At 27.8% G+C, this 15,165-nt stretch overlaps 1 protein-coding gene and 1 long non-coding RNA gene across 4 annotated transcripts in view; one reads left to right on the top strand and one right to left on the bottom strand.

The window, feature by feature from the left end:
* Nucleotides 1–449: 449 nt before the first annotated feature.
* LOC147808919 (uncharacterized) lies at nt 450–3,359 on the bottom strand. Its single transcript, XR_015433679.1, has 4 exons — nt 3,191–3,359; nt 2,245–2,419; nt 1,563–1,644; nt 450–735 (listed from the first exon to the last, which is right to left on the bottom strand). It is a non-coding gene; the product is annotated as an uncharacterized LOC147808919 (long non-coding RNA).
* LOC107441589 (uncharacterized) overlaps nt 3,335–15,165 on the top strand; it is a 27,709-nt gene continuing 15,878 nt past the window's right edge. Inside the window, exon 1 of one of the 3 annotated variants that reach the window (XM_016054912.4) lies at nt 3,335–3,505. The gene's annotated coding sequence lies outside the window, so the exon portion shown is untranslated. The other 2 variants (XM_016054911.5, XM_016054913.5) reach the window with 2 other exon arrangements.

Below are 15,165 nucleotides of genomic sequence, written 5' to 3'. Positions count from 1 at the left end.
AAAACGGTTTTTTTTTTATTGGTGTTTATTTAAAATTGAAACAGTTTTTAAAATTTAACAGTTTCGTACACTGGAGATTCGATTGCCATTTGAATAATAATAAAAAATGGAATCAATTTGAAATGAATATGAGCTTCTAACAACTTATTTATGTCAAGAAAAAATATTACAAGGAAAAGTTAATTGATATTCTAAATACATAATTTATTAGGTAATATAAATAGTTTTTTTTTCAGTTAGAATTCTGTAAAATGAAGCACAAAGTTTTGATGAGATAGAATCTTAACTAAACATTCTCTCTTTAAAAAAACAAAAAACTTTTTGTAAAAATTATACACCTCGCAAAAAAAAGCGGGTGCTGCTTGCAAGATATATTATTAAAAGGTACATTAACTCTGCAGTGTGAGAACAGAAAATTAGTTAAAAAAACGTGCATATAAACACAGTAATTGTTGAGCAAAAACCAAACACAATAGTTTTATTATATACAGCTTAAAGATGACATACAAGTACATTCTAAAAATATTGAGTTGCCCTTCAAAAGGTAACACTGAAGTTTCAAACAAGCTCTTCGTTCAAAAATTAAACAAATTTGAATATACAGCTGATTGAACCAATTTTCATCACCTAGGACAGACAAGATGGTTAATAATGACAGGCTGCTCCAGCTTCCACCTCTAGGTTAAGTAAATGCTTGTAAATTTAGCTCTCCTCAGAATAATGAAAAGAACAGACCTGAAATTCAAGTTTTAAAACATGCATGATTGCAACCATTTTCCACATCACCTAAGAGCAGGGCTGTAAACTCTCTATGCTTTTTTGAAGTGAAACTTCAAATTTTTATTTTCATTTTATTCTTACAATAATCTTAAATGAAACTCTTAACACTTTACAAATAAGCAAAGTAAATACAGCTCTGCTCAAGAGGTACAGTTGCACAGATGCGTTGACCCCTTTTATTAGGTTGTTCCAAAAACATATTTAAAAACAAATTATTATACTTAAAAACCTAAACATGCTATAATTTAGCTCATTTTCTTTTAATTTCAAATGATTAAATATCTAAAAAAATAATAAATTTAAAACATTGCTTAGGGTTTAACATTTTATATAATCTATTATTATATATAGAAAACCAGGAACAAGTAATAAGTACACTATAATCAATACAACCTAACAGCAGTATGGAACAACCTAACAGCATATAGCAAGGCGGGTTCCCCAAGAGGCATATATTCCTTTTGTGTCATGACCATTAAATATTTTTAATCACTTAAATCTTTGAATTTTTTTAATCCTTAACTTGAAGGGAAGAAAGGTTTACATTCTATAAATATCTTATGCCTTACATTACTTGGTTTTATAAAATTCTTAATCATGAATGGCACACTTGTTCAAATTTATTAAAAAAGGTAAAGAATGTTACGGATTTTATAAAATCCTTAGGCACTTATTGTTGGTTAAAATGGCCATGACACTATACAAAAGAACACCATTTATAAATCTTCTAATACAAGAATTAAAATGCAAAAATATTAATGAACATTTTCTTTATACTATACCCTTCTAGGATTGTTCAACAAAATTTCTTAATCTTTCAAACTGTTATATTGGCTCTACCATCCACAGAGCAATCGATAGAACCTGAAATTAATGTTAAACACTTACAAAATATTTAAAACGGTTATGAAAAACTGCTTCTACTACAGCAGTTTCGTGTCTTTATAAATATAGGAGGGGAAAAAAAACCCCAGCATTATAAAAATAATATCTAAAGACAATAGGGAGTTTATTAACAAATTAAAGTATATTATATTCTGAAAACATATAATAAAAGGAATAAAATTATTTTGATTCATTAATAATTACAAATCAGATTTGTGTTTGGCAGTTGAATGCACATTCGTGAAGTTTTTGGTATATATACAAAAGCTGAGAATTAAATGAACAGGGAGAAATATGGTTCCCATTGAAACGGGAGCTAAAAAGGTATAAACATTGAAAAGATTGTTAGAAAATCACATTCTTTCTTAACAAATTTAGCTATCCTATTTCAATTTGAAAAGCGTAACAGAAAATACATATATTCTCAAGAACCTTCTCATAATTTATTCAAGATAAAACAACTAAAAAACAAAATTCTTTTTATTCATAGAAAACCCTTTTATTAAATAACCACTGAGTTCTATTATCTAGAATTATAACGGCATAGCCAATTTATGTGAAATTAGACAAAGTACTTACCAATATGTAGAACAGTCACACCAAATCTACTAAACTCTTTTATTTTCTCCATTAAACATTTAATTTTAAATCCTGGAAAGTTTTGAAGCTGCACATTGCGACCCAGAATTACATCAGGAAGATGGGGTTTCAAATAATTCAACTTTTAATCCTGGATTACTGAAGCCTTAACCACCTAAATGAAAAAAAATTATTTATTAGAAGAAATACTATAACATGCTTAACCAAATACTAGATCACTGAGTGTGATAACCAATTAAATTCTTTCAGTTTATTTGTATTTTTTTTACATTCATTAAAATTATTTAAATGTAGTTAATTATAAATCATATTTTTGATTTTATGCATACAATATTACATGTATTATACAATACTGAGTTATAAATTAGACCACATGTTTTCTGTAAGCGAATGCATGCCTGCAACCTGAACACATTTTATTGTAACAGTCTAAATTGTGATATCCGAAGATACAACACAGGAGATTTATATACTATAATATGTAGCAGAATTATACTCATACGTTATTTACTGCACACTTACACGTTTATACATAATGTTAACAATCAAGCGACTACACTATTAAAAACAAAAAAGGTTACATGAGTTAAAATAAATATATGAATTGAATAGTAAAGAATAGAATATTTAAAATCCAAAACTATAAATTAAACTTTTGAAATTAATAAAACCCTACAAATCTGATAACATAACAAATCTGATAACATGCTTACGGAATTAAATATAATCGTAGTAAGTTTCTTTATATTAGCTATACGTTGTTTATTCAACATTTACACGTGCATAGGAAGAAGAAAAAAACACTTAACTATATCAATAATCGAGCGATTATAATATGTATAAATATAAGATTTAACATGGGATGTAACATACAACAACATAAAAGTTGAATATTTTCAAAACTTATATAAGTAGTTAAACTTACCATAAGAGATTTAATAGATTATCCAAGTCCTAAAATGAAGAATTAAGTACTAAAATTAATAAAATCAATGTTTATCACTAGTGAATCTAACACGTGCTGCACTGAACTGCTACTCTACAATGAAGCCAAAGCACAAAGCAGCGCAAAAGCAAAGCACTGGCTGGCGACTAAAACAGCAAATAATGTAGCCACGAGAATTAAAATAGTAACCTTTTAATCGTTGCCAACATATAAAACAGACCTTCACTTCCCATTAATCTTAGGCGAAAATCTACAAAAATCGAGAGAGAAGACTCCATGAAAGCTGGAAGATAAGTAAGTTGTTCAAATTTTTTTAATCATTTGTGCTTTTGGCGGTTGTAACAAATAACAAATGTGGAATTATTGTGTTATTGTCAGAATTTATTTATATAACGTATTTTAATGTGTTCGAAGTAGAAGATTATAGGACCATTTAGTAGCGGTGTTTTCTGCTTTTCTTTAACTAAATGTATTTATGTTTTTTTTTTTTAAATATCGCTTTAGTAACATGCTCAGGTTCCAGTGGACTTAGATTTGTGGGAGAGGTCATATTTCCGTTTTGCCAAATTAAATTACAAAAGTAAGAAGTCACTCTTTTTCTTCTTTATTTAATAAATATAATTTAGTGTTCTTGATCATTATAAATGCTTAATTCATTACCCCTAGAAAAACTTCTTAAAAAGGATTTGATAAAATCAAATTTACCAATAGTTAATTAAATAGATTTGCTATGATCCTCCTGAAATAATTTTTATATTTACTTAATTTTTATGTTTAAAAACTTATTTATTATTTGAGCAGAAGTACATTTATTTGTCAAATTCGAAAAACTAAACTAAAAAGCTGTGTTCTTTGTAGAATAGAGAGGGAGATCTGTGGTAGAATCAGGGTTGGCAAGATTTTGCTGCAGGTAGTAATAACCGTTGTGGCAAAAGCAGATTTTCGCCAAGCAAAGTGGCAAAAACACATTTTTGATACTAAATTATTCTTAAAATTGAAATATATGCTATAAATATATATAATTAATAACAAATTAACAGAATTATTATTCCATAATTGAATCATAATGTATTAATATATCATTTTAGTAGTTTAAAACATTATTGATCGGAAAATTAGTGATTATTCTTTTTTTTCCAATGAAATGAACTTATTTTAAATTAATACCTATAACTATAATTTAAAGCATAAATGTCAATCATCATGTGTAGTTAATTTAAATATACAAGTATCATTGCAATTTTTTAAATTTGCACAAATTCAATACTTTATTCATCATCACAATACAGTTTGTGCTGTCTCAACATTGCATAACAGGACACTAGTTTTGAAGCATTATTTACAGTCAACCTATACCGAATTTTAGAATGTACAAATGAAAATTTTGAAAACACTCTTTCAATGGTAGCACTAGTAGAAGGACATGAGTGTAAATGAGACATTATTTCAAAAAATTCTCTGGACATTTCATAAGAATTTTGCACACTGCGCCACCATTTACTAGCATCAATAGTGGCTATAACTTACTCAGAGATCGTGTTAGGGAATGGTTTTTCTTGTTATTCAAAATTCAAAGCATATGAAACAAATGATGGATTTATTCCTGCAAGAAATTCTCTGGTCTTCTCTTTCTGTACATTGCTGAGAAGCTGCCCTTTATATTAGGTGTAATAAATAAGCAAGGTAAAATTAATTGCAATAATCTTTTTTTTACTTGTATTTTGTAAGGCTGTAGATTGTCATCTTCTAACAATTTACGCCAAATATGGCAAGCATCTGCTATTGTTGTTGAATTGACCCGTAGAATCTTCAAGGCATTTGAAACTGGTTCTAGTTGTTTTGTAAGATCTTTTACTTATTACCCTTATATTAATTATTAATATTTTAAAAATAATTTTCTCGTGTCATTTTATCAAAATTATTATTCCTTATGATTGATTTAAATTTGTTTGTAATAATATTTGTTCAGCAGTTTAAATAATTAAATTTTTACCAGGTTTTTGCCACTGTCCTGGCAAAAATTCTGGGTAGAATAATCGCCAGTCTTGGCAAATTACGGGCAGTGGCCTATGAGAAACTAAAAAAACATCACTGAATCTTCTACATGTTTTTTTTTTTTTTTAATTGCTAAACGGAAATATCCCCAAAAGTAGAATATTCTGGATATCATAAAAGATGTACACTTTATGCTCACCTTCCTATATATTATTGGAAATACCGAAATAAATTTACTCTGAAGCTGATTCAAAATTTTGAAAAAGTGGCATCAGTTTTTTTTCTTCTTTTTTATAAGAATTTTTTTATTAGACTGTATTTTTCAGTGGCAGCACTTTGTGCTTAAAAGATCATAATTTAAAATTTCTACATTTTTCTAGTTAAATTGGATAATTTGCAATTTTTCCTATTTTTACTTATAATAATTCAATATTTATTATTAAATATGATTTTCTGCGTTGAAATTTTTAACAGTAATTCTATAAAGATTGATGGGTTTGACATGAAAATGATTAAAGATAATTATCAGGCATCTGGCCAGGGTAAATTGACTAGCGTTAGTGGTACCTTCACTAATTCAACTTCAGGAAAAACGGCAGTTTCACAAAATACTTTTAATAAAGCAAGTTTTCATGCAAAACCCATTCTCGTTGCAATCTAGGGGAAAGAGCAACTTTTTTGCCAGGTGTCTTTTACGAAAAGGTAGCACATGTTTGGTCAGATACTACAAAGTTGTGAACCTAACCGGTCGCTCACGCCATATCAAAGCGAGCTCCTTTTTTTTTAGCTGAGTTTTTTAAAATCGCACAAGAAGGGTCTTCCTCTGTAAACTTTACAAAAAATCAAAATTCGAACATTATTATAAACATTCGAACCAGGGTTGGCCAGGTTTAGGACAGAATGGATTAATCCATGGTTTAAACCGTCCTGTCCAAGACCCCTTTACTCAAATTATGTCACAATTTTATCTGAACAATATTTAAGAGGTAAAATAACATAGAACTAATAACATATTGATAATTAAATATACTAGAGAATATTCGTTTTTTGATAATTAAATATACTAGAGAATATTTGTTTTTTTTGATAATTAAATATACTAGAGATTATTTGTTTTTAAAAGTATAATGTTTTATTAATATTGTTTGACTCTTCAATTTAAACAAAGGAAGATTAATCAGTAATCAAGTTCAATTGGTTCTCTCATTCAATAGTACATAACTGAAGTTTGGCCTTGCCATACAGGTTAAAATATTAGGGAGTAAGTGCTTGGTTCGTCATAAACAGGTTTATTTATCTATACTATTCAAGAATACTTTTATTTCATTCATGTTCAATTCTTTTAACATAGTGGTGATACATCACCAGTGTCAGTAACTGAAACTGATGTTATGCCCTTCAAAACTGTTAATACATTTTTCAGTTATTTTGTATTTTCAATTTAAACTAATATATTTATATTTAAAAACAATTTTTTTAAAAAAATAGATGTCTTTTTTATCATCCTGTGATGCAGAAATTATAACATTTTTTTTTAAAAAATATTGTGAAAAATAAAAGGTTAATTTTTAAACAAATTAAGTATTTTTTTTAAGAAAAATTATTATTTTTTAATATTGCCATATTTATCCTTATGCAAAAATATTATTTATCAGTATTAAAAGCATATTTATATTTAAAGGATTAGGTATTCACTTTTGTTGTTCAATGAATTGTGGAGCTTCAAAAGTTATAAACCTTTTCCTATTATATAATATTCTTTTAATAAGTTATGGTAAATTGTATAAAAAATATCAAATATTTATTGATACATGTAATTATTATGTGTACAATGGTTACACCTATAGAATTTTTACCTTTTACCAAAGTTCAAGGTTTTGGACACTTTAAGACAGTTTAGGACAGTTTTACCCAGTTTAAGACTTTAAAACCCACGTGTCCTGTCCAAAACCAGTTTAGGATGTCCAAAACCCCAACCCTGATTCGAACATAACCTTAAACACTATTGTAAATTAAACCTTTATTTTTTAAGAAACATTTTTTTTTCTCAGTGAAACTTTTTTCTGTATGACCTAGTTGATTATGTTCTCAAAATGAAAATAACTTTTAGTGCTAGTACTGCTAAATGCATGTCTTTATTAAATTCAAGTGGAAATTTAGCTATGGACAATGATTTTTATGGATTTTTAAATTTGGATACAATTTTAAGCCTAAAATTTTGCAATAGCAAAATTTTGAGAAAAAGTATATAGAAATGAGATATATGAGAAAAAGTATATAGAAATTTAAGAGTTAAATGATTTTTATCTGTAGTAGCAATTTTTAAAAATATTTTCTTATTTTACCATGTTTTTGTGTTGATTTTTTAATTTAATTTTTTTAATTCTACATATGTCAACATTTTCACAAAATACATACCTCTTAAAAAATTCTAGACAGATCCCTGATTATGGATTGATCACTTGTAGTTTCATAAGTATTTTTATTAGTGATGCAACGGATCTTAATTTGGCCGGATAACGGATATCCGGCCAATCTTTAATCCGGTATCTGGCCGCAGTACTTTTTTTAAAATAAGTATTTATATTTAATTGGACTAGACAAAACTATTATTTTTCTTTTGCTTCTATGATAATATATTTCTTTTAAACAAACTTTCAATTAAAAGTACTTAACTTTAAATTTCTGAATATCAATAAATAACTATTATGTCAATAACACTTTAGTTGAAGAATGTTATCTGCACTGAGTATTGTGCTTAGCTTAAATAAAACCACTGATAGAATATTTATTATAAGTAGGTGGCAGAAATAAAAATAGTATCTGTTAAAGATTCAAACATATTTATATTAAAAATCAAATTGAAATAATGAATTAATTAATAATTTTAAAAATATTTCTTTCTTTTGTTCTTAATATTGAAGTATATATATATAATTTTAATCATCTTTTTCTGAAATAATGTTCTTGTTCTGAAATAATGCTCTGAATAATGTTCTTATGTTCTTGCCATTTGCAAAAACAGGTTTTACTTCTATAGGTTATTCTTACCACCCACTTTGTAAGACCAGGTCCCTAAGATAAGATATATTGTGTAATGGCCAATGATGTTTTCCCCTTTGTTAACTGTAACTGAATCTGTATACTTACCTTAGTTGTGCTTTGATAGTTATACGCTGCAGTTATATTTTACTTTATTTTCATAATTGTGAGAATAAATTTGTCATAAACTGCTGAAAGGCATTTATAAACATGAGTTTTAAAAGCAAAAGTGCTGTATGGAATTATTTCAAGTATGAGGAGGTTGTTGTAGGCGTTACCAAGATAAAAACTAAAACCTAATACATATTTTAAGGATAATTTCTTTATTTTATAAACACCATAAGTATAAAAAAAATTATATTTAAAAAGAATATTGATTTTTATGTTAAAATTACATTTTCTACCATCATTGTGATGAATTATATATATATATATTTTATTTTTGCCTTTCCACTCAATATTTTATTTTGAGCCAAATGTTACTGCCGGATAATCATAATTTCCAGCCATAACCGGATATCCGGCCTACTAGCCGGATCGGCCGGATAGATACTGCCTGCCGGATATCCGTTGCATCTCTAATTTTTATTCATAATTACTTCACAATAGCTAATAATTATTTTCAACACCAAAATTTTTTAGTTTTCGACAATTGTCAATTTTTTTTGGGTTTACGACTACTAATGTTGAACTCTGTAGCCTTATAATTTTGACCCTAATCCAAACGACAAGAGAACTCCTGGATCAAGTATTGGGAGAAATTTGCCTTTATGGAGGACTTTTTGATGGAACCAACCCGCATTTGCATTACATTAGGGGTGCACAACCTTTTTCAGTGAAGGGCCACATGCACAGCAGATTGACCAATGAAGGGCCGCATGCCAAAGTGTTTAGACCGACATATTGAAAGCAATTGTTGGTGGTGATTGTTATGTAAACATCATTGTTTATATAACACTAAATTCTTTTTGTCGGTTAACCTTGTAATCTCTTTGCAGAAAATACAATACTTTAAAACGTTTAAAATTAGAAAATGCAAAACTGATTACTTAAGAAGGAAAACAGAATTCGAAAATCAGAATCAATTTATCAGAAAAAATTTGGATAAATTGAAATAATTAAAAAACTATGGAAAAATTGAAATTTTTTTTATCACATTACAAAATACAAAATCCATTTAAACATAAATTTTAACGTTAAATTTTTTTTTTCATAGAATTAAATTTCAAATAAATAAATATTCTTGCTATTAATATAAATTCAAGTTAAATACTTTGATTTAAAGAAAGTTTATAGGGTTAAAAATGATTAAAACTAAAACAAGTGGAAAATAAGATTTAGCATTTATTAGGGAATGTACTTTAATTTTCAGACATTTTTATTTTATATTAATAATAAGAGGCTGAGAGAGGGAAGAAAAAGAAAGAAGGAAAACACATTAAATTTTAAGGAACTATATTCTTTAATAATAAAAAAACTATTAAGATACTTGTTTACAACTTTTTATGACGAATATATTTTTAACATGACACTTACTATTTACAATCAATTAGCAATCAATAAAATTTACATTACTTTACAAAACTTATCTTGATTAAATTTTTTATACAGTTAAAATTTAATGATATACAAATCAGTTCCCAGCATATAATCATAAATGATATAAAATGCTCCAAGAAGGTAGAAAATGGTTTAAAAAATTTCTTAATGGTTATACTGTAATTTGCAAAATTTTTGAATATTGTGATAATTTTATCTACTTGATCATGTGACATTTTTTGAGCCATTAAATGAAAATGTAATGATTGTATTTAAGGACTACTCTGTAATTTTGAACAGGCCAAATTCATTCTGGAAAACAGTCTTTCGACAGAAGCTGTTGTTGTGGGTAGTATTAAACTTAGAGCAAATAACATAATCAGTTTTGGAATTTGTCCTAGATGGTGTTCTTCCTTTCTGGGTTTTTAAATCGCGGAAATACAAATAGCGATGCGTTATATTTTAATTGCTTAAATACGAATTGCTATGTGTTATTTTTTAATTGCTTGAATACGAATTGCCATGTGTGATTTCTAAATTGCGTAAATAAAAAACTCGATGCTTGTTTCTCAAATCGCGTGAATACGAATCGTGTGGCTTTTAAATTGCGAAAGGACTACTCACAACACTTGATTTTTAAAATGCATAAATAAGAATCGCGATATATGGTTTTTAAGACGCGTGCATATGAATTGCGAGAAAAGTAGCAACGGATGATACTTTAAACGCCAGAACACGAATCGCGATATGTGATTTTAAATCCCGTAACTACGAAACGCGATGGATTATTTTTAAATCTCGTTAATGTTAAAACGAAATGCGATGCGCAATTTTCAGATAGCGTAAATACAAATTACGATGTATGACTTTTAAATTACCTGTGACAACAAAAAGAATAGGTTCGATGTGTGTTGTTAAACTTGCGCGTGTTCATGGGACTAAAGAAGTATGCCGTGTTTTGAATTATTTTTTTTGCAAAACGGACCGTGTTTAATATAAACACATCTCGTTTTTTTTTCCTGGGAAGGTGTTGATTTGGCTAAGATACGTAATTACTTTTTAAGTTACGAAAAAAAAATTAAAACTGAATCGAATTTCACGAGTTGTAATATTATGTGAAAATATCAGGTATATTCTAAATCACAAATAAAAATGCAGCAATAACGGGAAAGAAGAAAAAACACGTTCGAAAAACCCAGGGCCGGATTTAAGCTTGGTGGGGCCCTAAGCTATTGAAAATGATGGGGCCCTTATAAGTTAAATTCCATTTCTATACGCCTAAAATAACTGTCACTATTTTTTATTGTTGAGTATTAACATTATATTATTAAAAAAATTGATAATATTACTTTACTGTTAAATATATTAATTGCGATGAGACTATTATGTAGAACCTTTCTTTTATTGCACATATGTCTTTTGAACGAGGGGAAAAAGTTACAAGAGAAACACATTTTAAGCACAGAGTAAAAATGTGGCGTGCTGGGCCACTATATATTTAACAGAGTTTTTTTTTTTTTTTTAGATTCATTTTGAACATATTTTATTTGCAATTTTTAATGATTTGTTTGCGAATTTTTTTCTCAATTGTTTTTTCTTTACGTTACAAATTCTATAAGACTTAGAAACATGAAATTTTGAATGTGCGTAGAAAATATGTAAAGAGTTAGAAAGAAAACAAGAAAATACCCCTTTTGTACAGAGAAAATTTTCGGCGACCCCTAGAGATAAATGTTCACAAATACGATGCATATTTCGCGCATTTCTTTCGTTTCATCGAATAAAATGATCATCATATTTAACTCATATTAATTTTTATTTATAATTTTAAGAAAATACTTTTTGTATAACTCAAAAATCGGTAATTGCCCTTTAATGAGATGTGCAAGTTTCTAATTATCTCATCGATGTTTGGATGTATGTTACTAATTGCAATTCGCATACCATCTTCAGGGTTTAAACGCGAGCGGTATTTAGTTTTTATTGAAACTAGTTTGCTAAATCCAGTTTCACATAAATACATTGATGCAAATTGTATTAACACTCTGATGGCATTCTTGCATAAAACGGGATATTGTTTTTCCACGGATAGCCAAATAGAGAATACATTACGCATTACGGTCAAAGAAAGAGTGGACAGCATGAAATTGCAATTAAACAGTTAGTGGCGGCGCTTCACTCTTTATATGTACAGTCCGCAAAAAAAAAAAGGAATCACCCTGAATAACTTTCGTTCTAATGATCGGATTTTCACGAACTAAGTGTCAATCTTAATGGTTCCTGGGGGTGACCTCAAATATGCTAATTAATTAGTGCTAACTATTAATTAAGTTACGAAATCAGACACAAAAACGCACTTTCTCTGAATAAACATGCATTTTTTTTTACATATTTGGATTTCTTATCTTCAAACTATAGGGGGTAGCCGCAATCTGGGAAATGTGGTCCCCATAGTTTGGTCAGGAGAGCGATTCAAAGTTCGTACCCCTTAATGTTAATTTCGCTTTTTGCGTTTTCAGTCATATTTTCAAAACTAATGAAGCAATTCAAAAAAAATTGCACCCACTCATAAAACTCATTTACCCAAAGATAATTTCATGCAAAAAATAATTTTTAATAATTATTTATTATTTTTTATTATTTAATTAAAGTAAGGATGAAAAAATATTGAATTATAAGGTATGAATTTTTTTGTACCATATTAATCTACATATTTTTCAATTGAAAAATCTAAAGTTTCAACTGTTTTTATTTATTAGAAGCTGAGAAAAATTAAAATTAATTATTTTTAAAAAAATAAATTGGCGACAATAAAGAAATAACTAATTGGGGCGATTAATATTAAAATGTGATAAACTTGGGAGGAACTTGACTTCGCGCGCGTAGCGTAAAATTTCATTCATATTTTTTTCGCTAATAATCGTTTGCTAATCTTTTTATTTTTATTTCTTTCACACTATAAAATACGATGTTTCTTTTTTAGTCATTTAATAATTTATTTGCAATTTAGTAAAGAATTTTGAATGAAAAACACTTTATTCAACAAATGTCTAGTTTTAAAACAGCGTGCTTCTGATAGAATACACCAGATTGTGCTTATTTAATGTAATTATTATTTTTTTTTTTTTTATTTTTTTTTTCAATAACTGATACAATTTCAATAATATACATACGTATGCATAGATTTGGAATAATATATTTATCAATTTCTTGAATATATATTTCATAAATATTAATAAAAATACGTAGTCAACATTTTTAAACATCTCTCACAATATCGCAAATTTCTCAACATCTTATAGGGTAAACTAAACAATGAAGGAACACTTAAGCTTAGCTTGCCTTTAAAAAAAATTCATAAAAATTTCAAAATTTGTAATTTTAGCTAAATGATGGTTTCGACATATTTGTTATTAAATGCAAATTATGTAAAAAAAGTTAGATAACTTACTTAATATTGTTTTAAGCTTTTGGTGGTTTAAATAATAAGTAGTAAGATGACCAAGTGAAGAAACAGTTCTTACCAGTGAATAAGCACTAAATTTTCCAGAGAATGAACACTTAATTTTGATAATGTTTGATGCTCGTTAGGAATCCATAGGCCACACAAATGTCTAAAAACAAGATTTTTCTTGGAATTACGACATATAACCATAGTTAATGTAGAAAATTTTACTTTTTTTTCAGTCATGGAATGGAAAGTAAAATATGTTTGAATACATAATTTTAAAAAAATGTTTTTAATTTTTTTCTCACAGTTTAATAGTCCGTTCTAAATTATTAATGTTTATCATTGTGTAATCTGATGATGTTTTTATTATTATTATAATTCGATCATTTTTTTGTTTAATCTTTTCCTCATATTTTTCAAGCTTTTTTTTTAAATCTTTTTAAGTATTTTTTTTCTCTTCGCCATGAGTAATTTATTTCTTTTTCTTTTGATTTAACCTTCCTCTTTTTTCCAAATTTTTGGCCAATGTAAATGTATCTTCGAAATTTCTTTTGAATTTCCAGTTCCATTTCAAGAATTCCTTACTGGATAATAAATGAGAATAAGGAGTTTCGAAGTTTGAGTAAAACCCATCTCTCATTGACTTATATCTAGTAGTTACTTATGAAACCAATCGTTTTTGCAACTAACAATGCCTCAAGAGGATTTATCTCAAAATCGGTTTTCAAGATACTTTCATTATTAATGTTAGTTGTCTCAGCTTTAGAGCCAAAATTTGATTATACAATTGTTCTTTTTGAAATAAATTCTTCAATATTGAGAAAAGCGCAGGCTATTGGATATTTGGGAGATTAAACTTTTCTGTCAATGTTCCTTTAAAAATTTGCAACATAACTTGTGAGATTTTCTTCCCATCTTCTGAAGAAATAGCGCATCGTTACTCTCGAATCATGTGTTTTGTTGATAAGTTGTCTTGCTCATTAACTCTTGGTGTCTGTTTTGCATGCATTTGTTACAGTCAACGTTTTCAATGAAAAAATATCGTCAAATGAAAAAATATCGCATTTCATAAAAGCATTTTAACTTCATCAGTTGATGCCTCAAATCTTATTTAAAAATGGATGTAAAATTTTCTAGACATATTGTTTTACAATTCTTTTGTTTTCACGATCTAACGAGATTTCCAAGAATTAGGTAGAAAACTAAACCAGAAAATTTGTTTTGAGGAACAAAACTTGCTCAGTTTCAAATTGATATGAGATTTATATCTATCCAGAAGAAGCAAAATTAGGAATTTGATTGCATTTTTAATTAGCCATGGGTAGAAACATTTGCATTATATTTGTAAAATGTTGCTGCGGTCATCGTTTCATTTCATGAATAGCTTTTTCCAATGAAATATGTAGCAGGGACTGATTCTGTAATATCTCTACGAATTCTTCTGTAAGCAAAAACTACCAATGGAGGTACTTTTTCTTTCGTAGGTACTTTAGAATATAAATCCTTATAATTTTTAAGGCCGCAGATTTTTCCCGTTTAAGGGCAGTATTCAACTCTTGCTTCATTCGCATTGTAAATGCAATCACTTTATAAAAGGATGCCAGGGCTACTTCCCTCCTAAAGATTCTCTGAAGTTCTTAAAACCAGTATTTCGAATATTATTCTCTAAGGGAAGTTTTGCCTTTTGAAATTATCTTCGCATTGCACTGAGTTATCGGTGGATGTCAGCTTAAAAAAACTTCACCCATTTTTCACCTAGATAATTGTCTTTGAATGGATTTTTCCTACCAGTTCCCGTTAGGACATTAAAGACGGCAATAGGATAATAATTTAGCTAATTATTGGCACAAAATCCTGCAAAGATTCCATTCAAGCTTTTATTATTATATTCAGTTGTTATATTTAGTTAATAAACATAGTTTATTAA

The sequence above is a fragment of the Parasteatoda tepidariorum genome, chromosome 5 (assembly GCF_982258835.1).
Source record: "Parasteatoda tepidariorum strain Cologne lab strain chromosome 5, Ptep-v5.0, whole genome shotgun sequence".
Taxonomy (NCBI): Eukaryota; Metazoa; Arthropoda; class Arachnida; order Araneae; family Theridiidae; genus Parasteatoda; species Parasteatoda tepidariorum.
This window is presented reverse-complemented; position numbering and strand designations above follow the sequence as displayed.